This window comes from Salvia splendens, chromosome 2 (genome assembly GCF_004379255.2).
Source record: "Salvia splendens isolate huo1 chromosome 2, SspV2, whole genome shotgun sequence".
NCBI classification, from domain to species: Eukaryota; Viridiplantae; Streptophyta; class Magnoliopsida; order Lamiales; family Lamiaceae; genus Salvia; species Salvia splendens.
In genome coordinates, this window is record NC_056033.1 from 29,806,243 (window position 1) to 29,823,514 (window position 17,272).

The 17,272-nt window shown below is 40.5% G+C and overlaps 2 long non-coding RNA genes across 3 annotated transcripts; both read right to left on the reverse strand.

Annotated features, from left to right (window-relative positions):
• Positions 1-13,038: 13,038 nt before the first annotated feature.
• Positions 13,039-14,113, reverse strand: LOC121768978. The gene is made up of 2 exons (XR_006043457.1): positions 13,467-14,113; positions 13,039-13,333 (listed from the first exon to the last, which is right to left on the reverse strand). It is a non-coding gene; the product is annotated as an uncharacterized LOC121768978 (long non-coding RNA).
• A 51-nt stretch (positions 14,114-14,164) lies between these two features.
• Positions 14,165-16,296, reverse strand: LOC121766127. Of its 2 annotated transcripts, XR_006042920.1 has the most exons (4): positions 16,001-16,296; positions 15,851-15,927; positions 14,829-14,892; positions 14,165-14,331 (listed from the first exon to the last, which is right to left on the reverse strand). It is a non-coding gene; the product is annotated as an uncharacterized LOC121766127 (long non-coding RNA). The 2 variants fall into 2 exon arrangements; XR_006042915.1 differs by lacking the exons at positions 14,165-14,331; positions 14,829-14,892 and having other exon boundaries at positions 15,185-15,927.
• Between the last annotated feature and the right edge of the window lie 976 nt (positions 16,297-17,272).

A 17,272-nucleotide genomic window follows, 5' to 3' on the forward strand; every position in this document is an offset into this window, starting at 1 on the left:
GTGCACTAGGCATGCATACGGTTCATAAACCGTCGGTTTCGGTTCGGGACCGACGGTTCACGGTTCAGGATTTTCATGAACCTGAATCGGCCTGCCAAGGGTTCCGGTGGTTCCGGTTTAAAAAACCGCCGGTTCGGACAGCGGTTCAAAACCACCGGTTTCCGGCCAAAAACCGCTAGTTCGGCGGTTCGTAATATTTTTTTGTGCATTTTCTTATTTATTTATCTATGAAATGTGTGTAAATAAAATTTTAAAAATCACGATGAAAATTGCAATTTTATTGAGATTACAAGTTACAACAATTACAAATCACAAAAAACTTGAAGTCTTGAACAAAACATTTAAATACAACGAAACTACTAGTCTACAACGAAGCTAATTACAAATTACAAAAAAGACTTGAAGTTCTGAACAATAAATTTATAAGTATATATACTCTTAGTCGGCGTGTAACAACCGGAAAAAAAAAAGAAATTTAAAAAAAAAATCTAACTTGGTCACCAAGTTAGTAAATTAATATATTTAAAAATTCTAAGATTTTTTTTCCTCCAAACCAGCCCCCTCTATATTAATCTTCAAATCAGTTATTCCTTCTTCTCTCTTATCGTTCCCTGCAATCAACAAAAAAAAAAAAAAAACAACAAGCTTCATTCTCTCAACTTCAATCCAAGAAACTGAGTCTACAAAATCTAGCGGGCTACTCCTTCCGGTCCTACAATTTCACAACCAATATCGTGTCATCGAGGTAAACCTCCTTTCCCGATCTAAACCTTCAATCCATGAAATGCATAGCATGTTTTTTTTATACTCAACCAAATCGCACAATCCAAAACAGTAACTACGATCTGGAATCAATCTTTTAGTCGTTTAAATCGAAGCGAACCGAATTCAAGAATCAGACTTTAATTCATGAAATCAATTAGAAACTTACGAGGGGGGGCTGTTTCGGGGTGGTGCGGGGTTGTTCGGGTTAGTTGCGGTGATGTTCGGGGCTGCACGACCACCGGCGAGCAGCGTCTTCCCAGCGAGGTGACTGCGCGGCAACGACGGACGGCGACAGCAGCGGCGTCGCGGCTTCCGGTGGCGACAGCAGTGGCTGCAGTGGCTGGACGATGACGACGAATCGGCGGCGGCGTGAGCATAGCCGAGAGTAGGAGAGGAGAGGGGGAGCCGAGGGAGAGAAATGAGGGGGAGAGGAAATAGGTGATGGAAGGAACACGCCGGCGGTGGAGCGACAGCGACGGAGCAGCGGCGCTTCTCGACGGTACAGCAGCGTGCGGAGAGCAGCGGCGGCGTCGGCGTCCAGCAGCAGCGGCTGCGGCTCTGTGCGACGGAGGCGGATCCGCTGCGGCGGCTGATTTGAACGTGAGAAGCTGAAGAGAGAAAGTGAGAGAGGAGAGGGTGCTGCGTATTTGGGTGCTGCGTATTTGTGAAATGAGGAAGAAGAAGACTTAGGTCTTTAACCTATGGTTTCTTTAATTGGGCTTTGTTTTTGGGCCTTTGATTTTAAATGGTTTTGGGCCATTAAAATAATTAGCATTAGGCTATGCAAAATAAATCCGAGCCCAATCTCTTTCTAATTATTTTGGGGCTGCGATGCATCGGAAATATTAGGTCCATTTCGAAATTTAACTAACTTTTTGGGCTAAAGGAAATAGAGAAATAGAATGTTGGGCCTAGCCCTTTATGAAATAATTTTGGGCTTCTTTAATTAAAAGTGGATAATTTATTTAAGTATGAGCTCCTTTTAATTTTTGCTTTGGGCTTAATAAATTAATTGGTTGATCTATTTAGTTTGGGCTCCATTTAATTGTTTTGGGGCTTTTAAGTAAATCTTTGTGCCGATAATTAATCGTGACGAAATTATTTAATTAAATTCCGGAATAATTTTTGAAGTATGAATAATTTATCCCAAGTCCGAAATAAATATATTTTCGAGGGGAAATGGTTGCGATAATTTAATTGTGCACTTTTATAATTTTGGGATTTTAATTCGATATCGTGGAGGAAAATACGAGGAGCCAACGGAGGAATTATGGGCGTAAGCGGCCGACCGGCGTCTCAAGCGACGCCTTGGGCGGCCGCCGAATAATCGAAAATACGCGAAAATCGAGAAACGAGATAAAAGATTTTAATGAGGGTGCATGCATTCTAATTTAAGTAGTTTTGTCCGTGAGTCTAATTAGTGTATTATTATATTGTGATATTTTCAAAAGGGTACGTCCGCAAGTAAAGTCGGAACGAATGATTCAAGTTAAAGGAACTAAATGATCCAGGTGAGCTTTCTTATACTAAAATACAAATCGTATTTTATGAAAACACGAACACATGTTCGTGATTTTAATGATGTTGTCTTGCCACAAATGTTTTGTTATGATGCCTATCTGTTGGCTACGGCCAAGTGAATTATGATGAAATATGTGAATCGATTCGATTTTTAGTCCGGGTAGGGTGGTGTCCCTACTTGGAACCTCTGGCCGTGAACGGCAGAGAAGGTGACCGTGGAAGGTGGCCACCTTCCAGGCACAAGGATACCTCTGACGTGTTGGGCAGGGAAGGTGACCGTATGAGAACACCATCTCAGCGGCACAATGTGATCAGATATGGCTAAAGTACCGGAAAAAGGGGTTGCAACCCAATGTGATATTTTTAGTAAGCTCGGGCCTTTTCAATAACACCCCCGAGTGTTACTGTGATGATGGCTTGACAATATTTTCAAATGTATATGTGTAATTTTCGGCAATGTGTTCACTGAGTACTTTTTGTACTCAGCCCTGCATATATTTCTAAATGTGCAGGTTGAGCAGCGAAGTGGTGGAGGAAGTGCTATTGAGACAAGACATTTAATTCAGTCAGATTTTGACTCTCGGAGGTTCATGTCTTCATACATGGAACCGCGTTCATTTGCTTCCGTTGTGCATTTTAAAAGACTCAAGTCTATTTTGTTCAAAACTCTGATATTTTGAAATTTTTACAAACAATTACTCGAGTCTTCATGATCGAGTATCTTTCTTCTATGTATCAGCATTTAATTAGTCATGTCTCGCAACCAATGCTTGATTTTATTTTTCCCCTTATTTCTTTCCCCGCTTCTTTAATCCTCCCCTAGTCGCGATCAACCGTGTTTTCTATCCTTAGAAAATGCGGTCGTGACAGAGTGGTATCAGAGCATTCTTTCTCGCTCTGAACCCGAGAGTCTTCTTCGAAAATCTTTGGTCTAGACTTGTTCCAGTAGACTGTCTAATCGATGAAAATGCTCTTAGCACTTCCCTCCCATTGCGCTCAACGAGGAAAAAGGTAACTTGTTTTTTTTTTCAAAAGAAAGTCAAGATATTTAAAAGTGTGAAATTGAGAAATAACGCATGCAGTTAATTTGAGTGAACAGATGAAAATACTGAGTTTAAAGAAAGAGTTGGTGTTTCTTGATTTGGTAGCGTGCTTAAAGAAAAAGTTAGTATGTCTTTTCTTGGCTAAAGACTGTGAATGTATGAATAAAAAAAAAAGGGTAACTTTCCCGAATGGAAAAAGGTATTGGAATATGAAAGTATAAAGTATATGAGTATGGTACCAATTGTTGAAATGATATCTCTTGTTGAGTTTGAGAAATGATACATCTTTTTGAGTAGCCATTGAATCATGTTGCTAGTATGGGGAAATCGAAATTTCCAAGAACTTAGAATACTTAGTTCTGCGTTCCTTCTAGAACACAATATGAACTCGAACTTAGAAGTACGGTATGAACATTTCTCGCTTTCTTGAGCGACGATAAGAAAGTACACGATAAGAAAAAAGTTTCGTCACGAGAAAAGTAATCCAACATAGAATAAAACGATGTTTTTACGTCCCAATGACATGAATAATCTGGGTTAGCCATTGTCTTTCTTGACAATCCAATCACTCCAAAGGATTATACCTTTGATCCAACTAAGCGATGAACACATACATGGCAAGAGAATATGATTACAATGTAAACAAAGAATCTAGCTTTACAATAATAAGTAAACAGAAACGGCGTGTTACGAGGATGACAGTTCTGACGAACCGAGAGTACCAAGGAGTCATAATCTCCACATATGGTCATCTGACGTGATCGTAAGGTGAAAGTAGCTTGTGACGAAAGTTTCCCATAACTCATTTACCATCCTCTATAAGGAATTAAACAAGGGAGTATCACCATTGTAGTTAACCAAGATGATTCATCAGCAACGCTTACTTGGATTCCCATGAATTTCATTTTCTCGCACCCCCTTGATCAAAATACTTTTTGTTGAATTAAGATATTAAATGCCTTCTTTTGCAAGGTAATGTGCCATTATTTTCCCTCTTCTATGTCAAGGTTGTGAATCACTTTCAGTTTTGAGCTTGCTCCCTCATGTTTTCTGATAACCACCAGTGACTACGGTCCTTCTTTACTCATTCTGCATAAAAGCAATACTTTGACTCTCTGAATTCTTGCCAGCAAACTTTTATACTCGGAGCTGCTTTATTTATAGCCTTCAGAATAAACATGTTTCCCTAAACTATTGTCTCTTCAATGATAATATTCTTCAAAGATCATTAGTGGACTTTTTTTTGTTTTCAAAAGTGCTTCTTGACAAGCTCTTTATTTTATATGAGTAGTTCCCTCTTCTTAATTCCACTAAAAATTATTCCATCATGCTTTGAGCTCTTTAGCAACTCCAAGTCTAAAGTAATTTGCTCTCTTCCCGAACTAGTTTGCTCTGGTTGTCTTCTCTACTAATTAATTTCCGTGACTTGGTTATAAACTTTGTAAATTCGTTAACGTGATATAGTATCACGATGTTATTGACCAAAAAGGGTAGTTCCTTGTTATTCTTCTTTCTCAAATCCACTTGAGCCCAATCATTTTCAGTCTTACTATATTGGAGTAGCCATCTGGTGAGACCTTAAACCATTTAATTTGACCCTTTGTGATTTCAGACATACTTATTGACAAGCTATTTGTTTTACATGAATATTCTCATATTCTGAATTCAAATATGATTGTTGTCTCTTGATTTGAGCTTTTCTGCAAGCTCCATGTTAAAGCGGGCACATTGCTTCTCCCTTGGCTAGTTTCCTCTTGTTGCCCTCTTTATTAGTCAGTTTCCCTGAACTGCTTACAAACTCTAAAAATTTCATTGATTTGATCTTCTATCACAGTGTTGTTGAGCAAATTGCAATTGTTTATTTTTCCTATTCTTTTCAAATCCATTTGTAACCAACCATCTCAGGTCTTCATGTTATCATCCGGGGATACTTGAAACTTTTCTACTTCACTGTTCATTTTGATTATATTATTGGCAACCTATTATTGACATCTGCATTTTTATTCGTCATACCCTCAGTTTCGCAATTTATTCCATCTGGTAAGTTTTCCCACAATAAAATTCCCAAGCTCTATGGGTATAGCTCAAGCTCTTTGACGTTGTATTTTTTTCTTTTCTGGGAGTGAGCATAATGAGCCCAATTGGGCCTAGTCTTTGCACTTCATGAAAACCTTTGTTGCAAGCTACTGGTGAAAGTTTGTGGTGAACCAAACGCTCATGTAATTGAAATAATTATAATCGTTTTATTTTCATGGCTACCTTGGAGCCTACACAAAGCAAGAACGATTCGAATATTTCTCTTGGAATCCCAAATTCAGTTCCGATCAAAGTTAAAACAGTTAGATCAACTCTATATTTCCTCGCGTGAGACCCTATGAAATTCTAGAGGAAGTGGGCACAGTAGCATAGCGCTTGGCATTACCACCCAACTTTGGGAACGTACACAACGTATTCCACGCCTCCCAACTTCGAAGATACGTGTTCGACTCAAAACATGTGATTCGCTACAAAAAAAAATCGCCCTAGAGACTAACCTGAGTTACGAAGAAATGCCGGTGGAAATACTAGATCGAAAAGTGCAGCAACTTTGGAATAAATCGATTACTACAGTAAGAGTTTTGTGGACAAACCACGGACAGGCATAAGCAACATGGGAGCTAGAAGAGAAAACGGAGGAAAAATATCTCGAGATTTTGCCTAGATAACTCCTAAATTTCGGGACGAAATTTCTTTTAAGAGGGGTAGATTGTAACAACCGGAAAAAAAAAAAGAAATTTAAAAAAAAAAAAATCTAACTTGGTCACCAAGTTAGTAAATTAATATATTTAAAAATTCTAAGATTTTTTTTCCTCCAAACCAGCCCCCTCTATATTAATCTTGAAATCAGTTATTCCTTCTTCTCTCTTATCGTTCCCTGCAATCAACAAAAAAAAAAAAAACAACAAGCTTCATTCTCTCAACTTCAATCCAAGAAACTGAGTCTACAAAATCTAGCGGGCTACTCCTTCCGGTCCTACAATTTCACAACCAATATCGTGTCATCGAGGTAAACCTCCTTTCCCGATCTAAACCTTCAATCCATGAAATGCATAGCATGTTTTTTCTATACTCAACCAAATCGCACAATCCAAAACAGTAACTACGATCTGGAATCAATCTTTTAGTCGTTTAAATCGAAGCGAACCGAATTCAAGAATCAGACTTTAATTCATGAAATCAATTAGAAACTTACGAGGGGGGCTGTTTCGGGGTGGTGCGGGGTTGTTCGGGTTAGTTGCGGTGATGTTCGGGGCTGCACGACCACCGGCGAGCAGCGTCTTCCCAGCGAGGTGACTGCGCGGCAACGACGGACGGCGACAGCAGCGGCGTCGCGGCTTCCGGTGGCGACAGCAGTGGCTGTAGTGGCTGGACGATGACGACGAATCGGCGGCGGCGTGAGCATAGCCGAGAGTAGGAGAGGGGGAGCCGAGGGAGAGAAATGAGGGGGAGAGGAAATAGGTGATGGAAGGAACACGCCGGCGGTGGAGCGACGGCGACGGAGCAGCGGCGCTTCTCGACGGTACAGCAGCGTGCGGAGAGCAGCGGCGGCGTCGGCGTCCAGCAGCAGCGGCTGCGGCTCTGTGCGACGGAGGCGGATCCGCTGCGGCGGCTGATTTGAACGTGAGAAGCTGAAGAGAGAAAGTGAGAGAGGAGAGGGTGCTGCGTATTTGTGAAATGAGGAAGAAGAAGACTTAGGTCTTTAACCTATGGTTTCTTTAATTGGGCTTTGTTTTTGGGCCTTTGATTTTAAATGGTTTTGGGCCATTAAAATAATTAGCATTAGGCTATGCAAAATAAATCCGAGCCCAATCTCTTTCTAATTATTTTGGGGCTGCGATGCATCGGAAATATTAGGTCCATTTCGAAATTTAACTAACTTTTTGGGCTAAAGGAAATAGAGAAATAGAATGTTGGGCCTAGCCCTTTATGAAATAATTTTGGGCTTCTTTAATTAAAAGTGGATGATTTATTTAAGTATGGGCTCCTTTTAATTTTTGCTTTGGGCTTAATAAATTAATTGGTTGATCTATTTAGTTTGGGCTCCATTTAATTGTTTTGGGGCTTTTAAGTAAATCTTTGTGCCGATAATTAATCGTGACGAAATTATTTAATTAAATTCCGGAATAATTTTTGAAGTATGAATAATTTATCCCAAGTCCGAAATAAATATATTTTCGAGGGGAAATGGTTGCGATAATTTAATTGTGCACTTTTATAATTTTGGGATTTTAATTCGATATCGTGGAGGGAAATACGAGGAGCCAATGGAGGAATTATGGGCGTAAGCGGCCGACCGGCGTCTCAAGCGACGCCTTGGGCGGCCGCCGAATAATCGAAAATACGCGAAAATCGAGAAACGAGATAAAAGATTTTAATGAGGGTGCATGCATTCTAATTTAAGTAGTTTTGTCCGTGAGTCTAATTAGTGTATTATTATATTGTGATATTTTCAAAAGGGTACGTCCGCTAGTAAAGTCGGAACGAATGATTCAAGTTAAAGGAACTAAATGATCCAGGTGAGCTTTCTTATACTAAAATACAAATCGTATTTTATGAAAACACGAACACATGTTCGTGATTTTAATGATGTTGTCTTGCCACAAATGTTTTGTTATGATGCCTATCTGTTGGCTACGGCCAAGTGAATTATGATGAAATATGTGAATCGATTCGATTTTTAGTCCGGGTAGGGTGGTGTCCCTACTTGGAACCTCTGGCCGTGAACGGCAGAGAAGGTGACCGTGGAAGGTGGCCACCTTCCAGGCACAAGGATACCTCTGACGTGTTGGGCAGGGAAGGTGACCGTATGAGAACACCATCTCAGCGGCACAATGTGATCAGATATGGCTAAAGTACCGGAAAAAGGGGTTGCAACCCAATGTGATATTTTTAGTAAGCTCGGGCCTTTTCAATAACACCCCCGAGTGTTACTGTGATGATGGCTTGACAATATTTTCAAATGTATATGTGTAATTTTCGGCAATGTGTTCACTGAGTACTTTTTGTACTCAGCCCTGCATATATTTCTAAATGTGCAGGTTGAGCAGCGAAGTGGTGGAGGAAGTGCTATTGAGACAAGACATTTAATTCAGTCAGATTTTGACTATCGGAGGTTCATGTCTTCATACATGGAACCGCGTTCATTTGCTTCCGTTGTGCATTTTAAAAGACTCAAGTCTATTTTGTTCAAAACTCTGATATTTTGAAATTTTTACAAACAATTACTCGAGTCTTCATGATCGAGTATCTTTCTTCTATGTATCAGCATTTAATTAGTCATGTCTCGCAACCAATGCTTGATTTTATTTTTCCCCTTATTTCTTTCCCCGCTTCTTTAATCCTCCCCTAGTCGCGATCAACCGTGTTTTCTATCCTTAGAAAATGCGGTCGTGACACGGCGAAGGAGATGTTTCTAAATAACTAAATTGAGGACACCTTTAGCAATTCAACCTTTAAATGCTGAGTTTAGTCTAACAATCAACAATTATAGTAGAATTGTCAAAAGTTTCTCGGATTTAGCCTTATAGAGAAATCTACTTCACCGACTAGAGTATATATACAAATACAATTATTTAATTATATTTGCATATTTTTAAAGTAGAAACAAATGGAAAAAAAGAGAAATAAAGGAAAAAGGACTTGAGCTCAACTTAAATTTAAAATTTAAGTTGAGGTGCCTACGTATCCCCAATGCTCATTTGCATTAGGGAATCAAAACCCACGTAGTTCTCTCACCTTACTTACCTATTTGGCTTGGCCGGCGGTTGACGGTTGGCCTACGATTCATCACCGGTGAAATCTTCTTGTGATTCCTCCTGACGATCATCCCTATCATTTTCTTGTTCTCTGACGTCAGCTTTGGCTCAATCATCAAGTAACATCACGACTTCCATATTTTTCGCGGAGAGCTTACTTCTTTATTCATCCAACACACGTGATCCAACACTGAAAGCGGACTCGACGGCGACAGTGGAAGCCGGAACCGGAAAAATCTCCTTGGCCATTGACGCAAGTATGGGAAATTCTTTCTCGTGTGTTCCCCACCAATCGAGGACGTCGATTTGGGCGGGAGGAGTAGGACCTTCATCACCAAAGGAAAAGAGTGAATCGAAATATAAATCTAACTCACTTACCATTACTGAGGTCGACCTTCCGCTGGTGTTGTAGCTGTATAGGTCGGCTAATTGGGATTGCGCATCATAATCAGTTTGAAATGCGAAGCCAAAATTATGTTGTTGAGGAGGGGTAGGTCTTCTGACTTGGTGGATACTGTTATACTTGGTTTCATATTCGGTGTAGAGAGCACGCAAGTTAAACTCTAAGGTTTGTTGGACAATTGACCGGTCCGGAAGGTTTATTTGAAATGTTTCGGTTAGGTTTACTCCTTATTGGTCATTGGTATCCGTTTGCAATGCTTGAAGTGGACCAAGATCAATAGAACTCAAATTGTTATAATAAAAATCTAAAAACCTGGAGGTACTGGCTAATTTCCATTTTAGAGCCAAGACATTTGAAATCAAAAACACCGTTGGAATCTCACTGAAATACTTAAGTCATTTGTCAATCATATAATATAAAACACACATTAATTCAGGAGAATAGTAAGCATTTTTCATCCCAGTTTTAAAACCAAGTGATATATACATGCAATGCTCTAAAACATGAACAACAGTGCAATAATAAACACCTGATAATTCAACAGTCGCATTTTTGAAATATTTGAACAATTTAAATAAACTCACGCTATGATCCCAACAACTATGCGACAGATATAAATCAGAAATGAGATAGGTTCTAAAAAATCACACAAAGAATCTTTATGCCCCAAAGTAGAATTCAGACAATCATATGTCGAATTCCATCTATGAGACACATGCATGGTAAAAATTCGTATATCTTACCTTCTTTTGATGACAATACTTCTTCCAAGCTTTGCCAATAGGCGGCTTTTGATAGATTAATCTAACTGTAGTTCTAATAGGACTAACATGCTTTTGCCATAATTCAAGCGCATCTTGTAAACATAAATTCAAAATATGACATATGCATATTTGATGAAAATACTTACCATCAATAACCGGAGCACAAGCTGCAATCAAGTCATTAATACTTGCAGTGTTAGCAGTTGCATTATCAAAAGCAACAGAAAATATCTTATTGCATAATTAAAATTCATTCAAAACTTGAATAATTAAAGAAGCAATTTCGGGGCCAGTGTGTGAAGTCTCAAATTCTCTAAAACCAATCAAACGCTTTTTCAAAGTCCAACTATTGTCCACAAAGTGAACCGTAATGCCCATTTATGAATGTCTATTAAAAGAATCAGTCCATACATCTGAGCAAATGTTCACTTTGTGTCCCAAGTTGAGTAAATAACGTGATAATTCAACTTTTTTCTCCAAACATTGTCGAACGATAGATCGTTGAACGGTCATTCGACCTACTCTTTTGACAGCTACGTTCAAACCACTTTGCATAGTAACCTCAAATTTTTTGTCATCATAAACATTAAAAGGAAAATGCTTCATTGCAGCCCATCTAGTCATAACGTCAGCAAAATTTTTAAGATCATATTTTAAAAGAGGCATACCTGACGAACCTGAGCCACCAGGTTGGAAGTTTAGTTGAGTTTGGGTAGCGGTAGTGCCACAATCTACAGTATGCTTTGTTACCAAATGACGACGGAGGGTACCATATCCCCCACCACTCGCAAATTTGTAGACTTTATCACAATAGTTACAATATGTATGAAACGCCGATGTCTCTTCTTGAGAGAGCGGATCATTAGGACTTGGAATTACCACCGGGGCCTTTTTGTAGTGTTTAACAAAAATAACATATTTCAATGCTTTTTAGTGGCTGGAGGGGGAGACATGTCCTCATTTCCACCGGTGCTAGATGGAATACGAGAACGAGATCTATCATCATTGTTGTCCGAGTCTGACGATATAGCCACGTCGTACTCGTCATCTTGTTGTTGGGAACTACCACCGCCCCCCCTACATTGGTGCATTTGAGTGAGTAGCATGGCGGTCCTATGATCTTCTTCTATCTATAAATATTATATAAGTTGAAGTTTTAATTAGGATCACAAAAAAAATTAAAAAACTCAATCTTATGAAATTATGAATTGTAAAAATAATTTTATTTTTAGAACTTACTTGCATGCGTTCAGCCGCCACTCGGGAAACCTCTTCCATAACTTCTCGACGACTAGGTCGCTTTGATTTTTGGGACGACTACTTTGATCTTGGGAAATTCCTTTGCCCCGATCACCACGTCCCGGTCCACCACGAGAAGAAGACATAATGCAAAATGAAAGTAAGAATATGGAGTATTGAATAAATGGTAAATTACGAATACAACAACAAATATAGTAATAAACAACTTAGGCAATTAGAGAGAATGATGATAGAGAATAGAGAAATTGAGATTGAGAAGGAAATCCTTGTTAACACAAGAATGGGGTGAGTAAAAATAATGGGGGAAGTAGGGTATTTATAGGAGTAAAATTGGAAGAAATAAAAAAAAAAGTTCAAATTTCAAATTTTGGCCGGTTTACCGCCTGAACCGGCGGTCCACGGTTTCTGACGGAAACCGCCGGTTTCTGGCCAAAAACGGCGGTTTCTGACCGGTTTTCTGGCCTATACACTGCCACCTATACGCTGCCACCTGAAAAAGGACCTGAACCGTCGGAAACTGGCGGTTTCTGACGTAAACAGCCGGTTTTTCTACACACCTAGCCTGAAAACCTACGCCCTAGCCGGAATCCTACTGTTGGAACTGCTGAACCGCCTGTTTGAACCGGTGAACCAAAACCGCCGGTTACGGTTCACAATTTTTTTGAACCTGAACCGGCCCGCTTGAACCGCCGAACCGCCATCGCCGGTTCCGAACTGCCGGTTAACCGACGGACCGATTCGGTTTGTGCATGCCTAACGTGCACGTAATTCTTTAGCAAACACGTATATATCTGACTACTTACTTAGGCACTATATATACTTTCGATTTATGTGACTACTTATTGATTAATTTGTGACTAATGCTCAGTATACTAGTTTACAACGTTGTGCTAGCAAATTATTGACCCGGATATATAATATCATGTGTGATAAAAATGAAATCCAACCAATCAAAGTAATCATATTACTCCATTAACGGTTACATTATTAGGTTTTTATTGTGGGTTGTCGACATAGCACTATCAAATCAGATACGTCCAATTTCTTATTCCATTCATATTTCAAAAATGTCCTTATCACTTGCTTTTTACCTCTTCAATATTGCGCAATTACGCCCTTGTCATTATCCATTATATTAATTGAAATCCTTCAATTTTATCTCCTCTTCACTTCCCGCAATCAAGCCTATTTATACAATTATACATATATATTATCCTTGCCACACCACATAGAGAGAGAGAGATGGGATCCCTTCCACCTCACGTAGTCGAAGAATGTCTAGGAATCGTACAATTGTTTAGCGACGGCTCCATTTCCCGTTCCGACTTAGTCAAATTTCCCATGAAAGAATGTAACGCTCGTACTTTTTATAGTACTTGGAATAAAACCAAGTTACTACGAGACAAATAATAATTTGTCTAAACGAAAGGAAACGAACAAAAATAATTAAGGTTTACGAACTTTAATTAGTGAACAAAAATGCAATATAATAATGATACACTTGGAATTCTTAAATGATGAATTAGAGTTCAAACATTGGTTCACGATGGCCTTGGGCCATAGAAAATAGAAGAGTTCTATGACAAATAAAAAAATTGGGGCTTGATTTATTTACAACAAAATAAATCATTTTGGGCCTATGAACTTCAATGAATAAATAAAATGTGGGAGATAGATTTTGAGCCCAATCCTTCCCCTTCCCTAACGCCATCTTCCAGGTGATCTTCCATCTTTCATCACAACCAAAGGTCACACATGATCTTCCACCTTCCACCTTCAACTCTACAATCAAAGGCCACACAAGTTAAATGCATTAGTTTATTCACTTCTCTCCTTCCCTAACACAATCTACAACCACTAGCAAAAACAAATTGAGAGAGAGCCAAGAGAGAGAGTAGAAGAGCTTTTGATTCACCGTCACAAGTCACGATTTCCTTTCCATCTTCCTTTTTGATTTCCAAGTGTTGGTCACGGATGAGAACTCATTCTCTTCTTATGAAATTCACGGCAGAAACAATCTGCCAAGCCAAGGAGTTCACCCCTTTCGGCCTTACAGACTCCTGCCGCCAAGCTTAGTTCTCAGCGAGGTAAACCCCGTTCCAACCGATCAAGTATTTTTCATAAGCATAGCATATCAGTACATATCATTCTGCCAAACTCACTCCCACACGAACAACTCAAACAATAACATAACATAACCAATTGAACACCCATAACAGAGTAATTGAAAACTGACAACGAAAGAAGATAACTTTGTAATGAGAACTTATCTTTCGGGACGGTTCGGAGTTGTTTCGGGGCTGTTCGGAGATGTTTCGGGGGCTTCCGTGTCGTTTCGAGGTTGAATCGGTGAGGAACGGTGGCTGTCCGAACAGCAAACTGGCAACGCAGTTGCTAATTGAGAAGGACGGCGACGCTGCGAGACCTTCGACGGTACATGTCACGACCGCACTTCCTAAGGATAGAAAGCACGGTAGATCGCGACTAGTGGGGGAATTAAGAAGCGGGGAAGAAAGGGGAAAACAATCAAGGGGTACGATATGTAGATCAAAAGATGAACTTTATTACCAAATTATAGTCTGAAATAACGAAGCAACAAAGTTCGTAGGAAAAGTAGTCCAACAGAATAAAGATAACATCAGAGTTCTAAAACTTGACGTATCGGAAGCATTTGAGAGTTAGCTACTACTATGTATGAAGACACAATAGCAACCAGAACGTTTATTGAATATGGTCTCGGTCCAATGCAAAACATCCCCCGTCTCCCGTCCACGCTCAACCTGCACATAGAGAAAACATATGCATGGGCTGAGTACTTGATGCACTCAGTGAACTCATGCCCAAAATACATTTCATCAATAAAGTTATGTCAAGTCACCGTTGAGTGAAACTCGGGTTTTACTTTAAAATGCCGAGAAACACTAAAATCATTTCCATAAAAAAGGTGTCTGCACAGACAAACATCATCATCATCCTCCATCATGTACCATATCTGAACCATCATGTGAAACGAGAATGTGGCCACAAACTCGATCACTGGACCGGCCGACCACAAAGGACGGCTCATGATCCCCATCAGTGCACTAGTCTGAGTAGGGACTCACTCCTTAGTCAGACCCGAATTCGTTAACCATCAAAGTCTAGTAGGACATTATCCTAGTAGATAATCAGATAGGCAATTCAAAACATAAAATACGGCATGACATAACAGTTAAACCACCCTTATCTCACCATATACATATCATTGCAAATAAAGAGTTTAAGTAATAAAGCCCACCTCAAAAGCTTAGTGATTTCCTTAAACAACTTCTCGATCCGACTTTAACGAGCGTGCGAACCACCTTTTGAGAAAATTAAAGTACACATCAATCTAAGGAAAGAAAACATTTAGAATGCATGCACTCTAATTAAAATCTTTTAATTCGTTTCCTCGATTTTCGCGCATTTTCGATTATTCGGCGGCCGCCCAAGGCGTCGCGGCGACGCCGGTCGGCCGCTTACACCTATACTTCCTCCGTTGGCTCCTCGTATTTTTCTCCAAAATTTCGAAATAAATTACCAAAATTTATTCTGGCAACCCCACGTATTTTAACTTAACTGCAGTCCAAGGATTTAATTTATTTGGCACAACACTAAATTAAAATCTCAGCCCATCGTATTTCTCCCAATCAAAATTGTGAGGCCCAATTAATTATCACTATCCTCTTTTTTTTCAATAGGCCCAATAAAGAAAACCAAAAGAAGAGGCCCAAAATTCACTCTCCATCTACACGCCTATCTCTTCTTCTCTCCCCATTCCTCTCTTCTTCTCTCTCTCTTTTCTTTCTCTCTCTTTTCTTACCCAAATCCCGTTGCCTTCCGTCGCTGCTGCTGCCGTCGTGCTCGACGCAGGTCACTGGTGCGGAATCGCAGCAGTTCGCCGGCGGACTCCACCGCTGTTCTGATGCGCCGCCTCTGCACGCCCCTCCGTCGCACGCTGCTGTACCGTCGAAGGTCGCACAAGGCTGTCGCCGTTCGCAGCCCGCCACTGCCATTGTCCGCCTGCTGTTCGGACAGCTCCGAAACGACACCACGGCCCCTCGATTTCAAACGGAACAGCCTCGAAACCATCCCGGCTGTCCCAGCAGCCCCGGAACAGCCCCGGAAGATAAGTTTCCTTTACTAAGTTCTTTCGCATATCAATTTAACCGTGGGAGTGTTCAATTGTATTAATTGCTTGAGTTATGCGATTGGTTCGGATGGCGGGATGCTAATGCATAAACTGATGATTGAAACTTGAAATTGGGAAAGGATTTATACCTCAACCGATTGAAATTGTGATGCAACGCTGTGGAGCCGAGAAGGAATTAATCTCCTTGGCTTGGCAGATTCGATTTCTGAGAAAGAATTTGTGTATGTTGAATTGGGAGGAGTTGTGGGAACTGATATACAAACTTGAATGAAATTTACCTTGTGATTGAACAAAAGGCAGTGGCTCCTACTTCTGACTCTCTCTCGTCTCTTTCTCACTATTTGTTTTTGCTTGGAAAAGTGTATGTTGTGAGGTGTTAGGGAAGGAGACAAATGAAGAATGTTGATGTATTTAATTTGTTTTGATTGTAGAATTGAATATGTAAGATGGAAGGTGGAAGATGATTTGAAAGATGGAAAGTCTCCATGGTTGGCGTTAGAGCATGCGCAGCGGTGGCGTCCGTCGCCACCGCCGTCCGCGCCGCTGGCACGGACGCCATCCGCCGCCGCTGCGCTCGCACCGCTTGCACGGCGCTGCTCGATGTATCGAGCACGTCCGTGCCAGCGGACGCACACGTGGCGCGCTCCCATTCGACAACGGCATAGCCGTTGTGTTTAAACATTTTTTATTTTTTTTAAAAAAAAATCGGTATTTAATTATAAATAATGCTAAAAAATAAAAAAAAATTCCAAATCCCAAAAATATGGCCGTTTTTTCCCGTTTTTTCTGAATTTTTTTGATTTTTTTTATTTTTTTTCCCCAAAATCATCTATAAATACACACATTCATCACTCATTTATCACATCAATTCATCTCTCATTCATCTCTCATTCATAATTCTTATACAAACTATCAACACATTCAACATTTACTCAAAACATCAAATGGATTTCACTCATCTCATGGCAGAAGCGGTCACAAAGCCGGCGGCCCAACACTTATCCTTGAGGCGGTCGCCGACTATCGCCTATGGATTTGGCATGCATATTTCGGCGTTGCCGGATCCAACAACGACTTGAACGTGCTCTATTCTTCACCACTCTTCAATGATGTGATGAATGGTGTAGCATCGGCGATCGACTTCACCATCAACGGAAATACATACCGCATGGGTTACTATCTCGCCGATGGTATCTACCCAAGGTGGTCGACGTTCGTGAAGACGCTCCACAACCCGCACGACCCGAGACGGGTTCTTTTTGCGCAGCGTCAAGAGTCAGCGCGGAAGGACGTCGAAAGAGCCTTCGGGGTCCTTCAAGCTCGATTCAATATTGTGAAGGCCCCGGCTCGGCTGTGGTACGTGAATAATATCGCCGACATCATGTTCACGTGTATTATATTACACAACATGATTATAGCCGACGAATGGCCGAGGGCGGCTAGCTTCTACGACGAGGACGAAGCCAGAAGCTCAACAGCGAGGTCTCCCCCACGCCGAGGTGAGCATACGACGGTTGGCCAGAGGATCGAGACAAGACACACAATGCGCG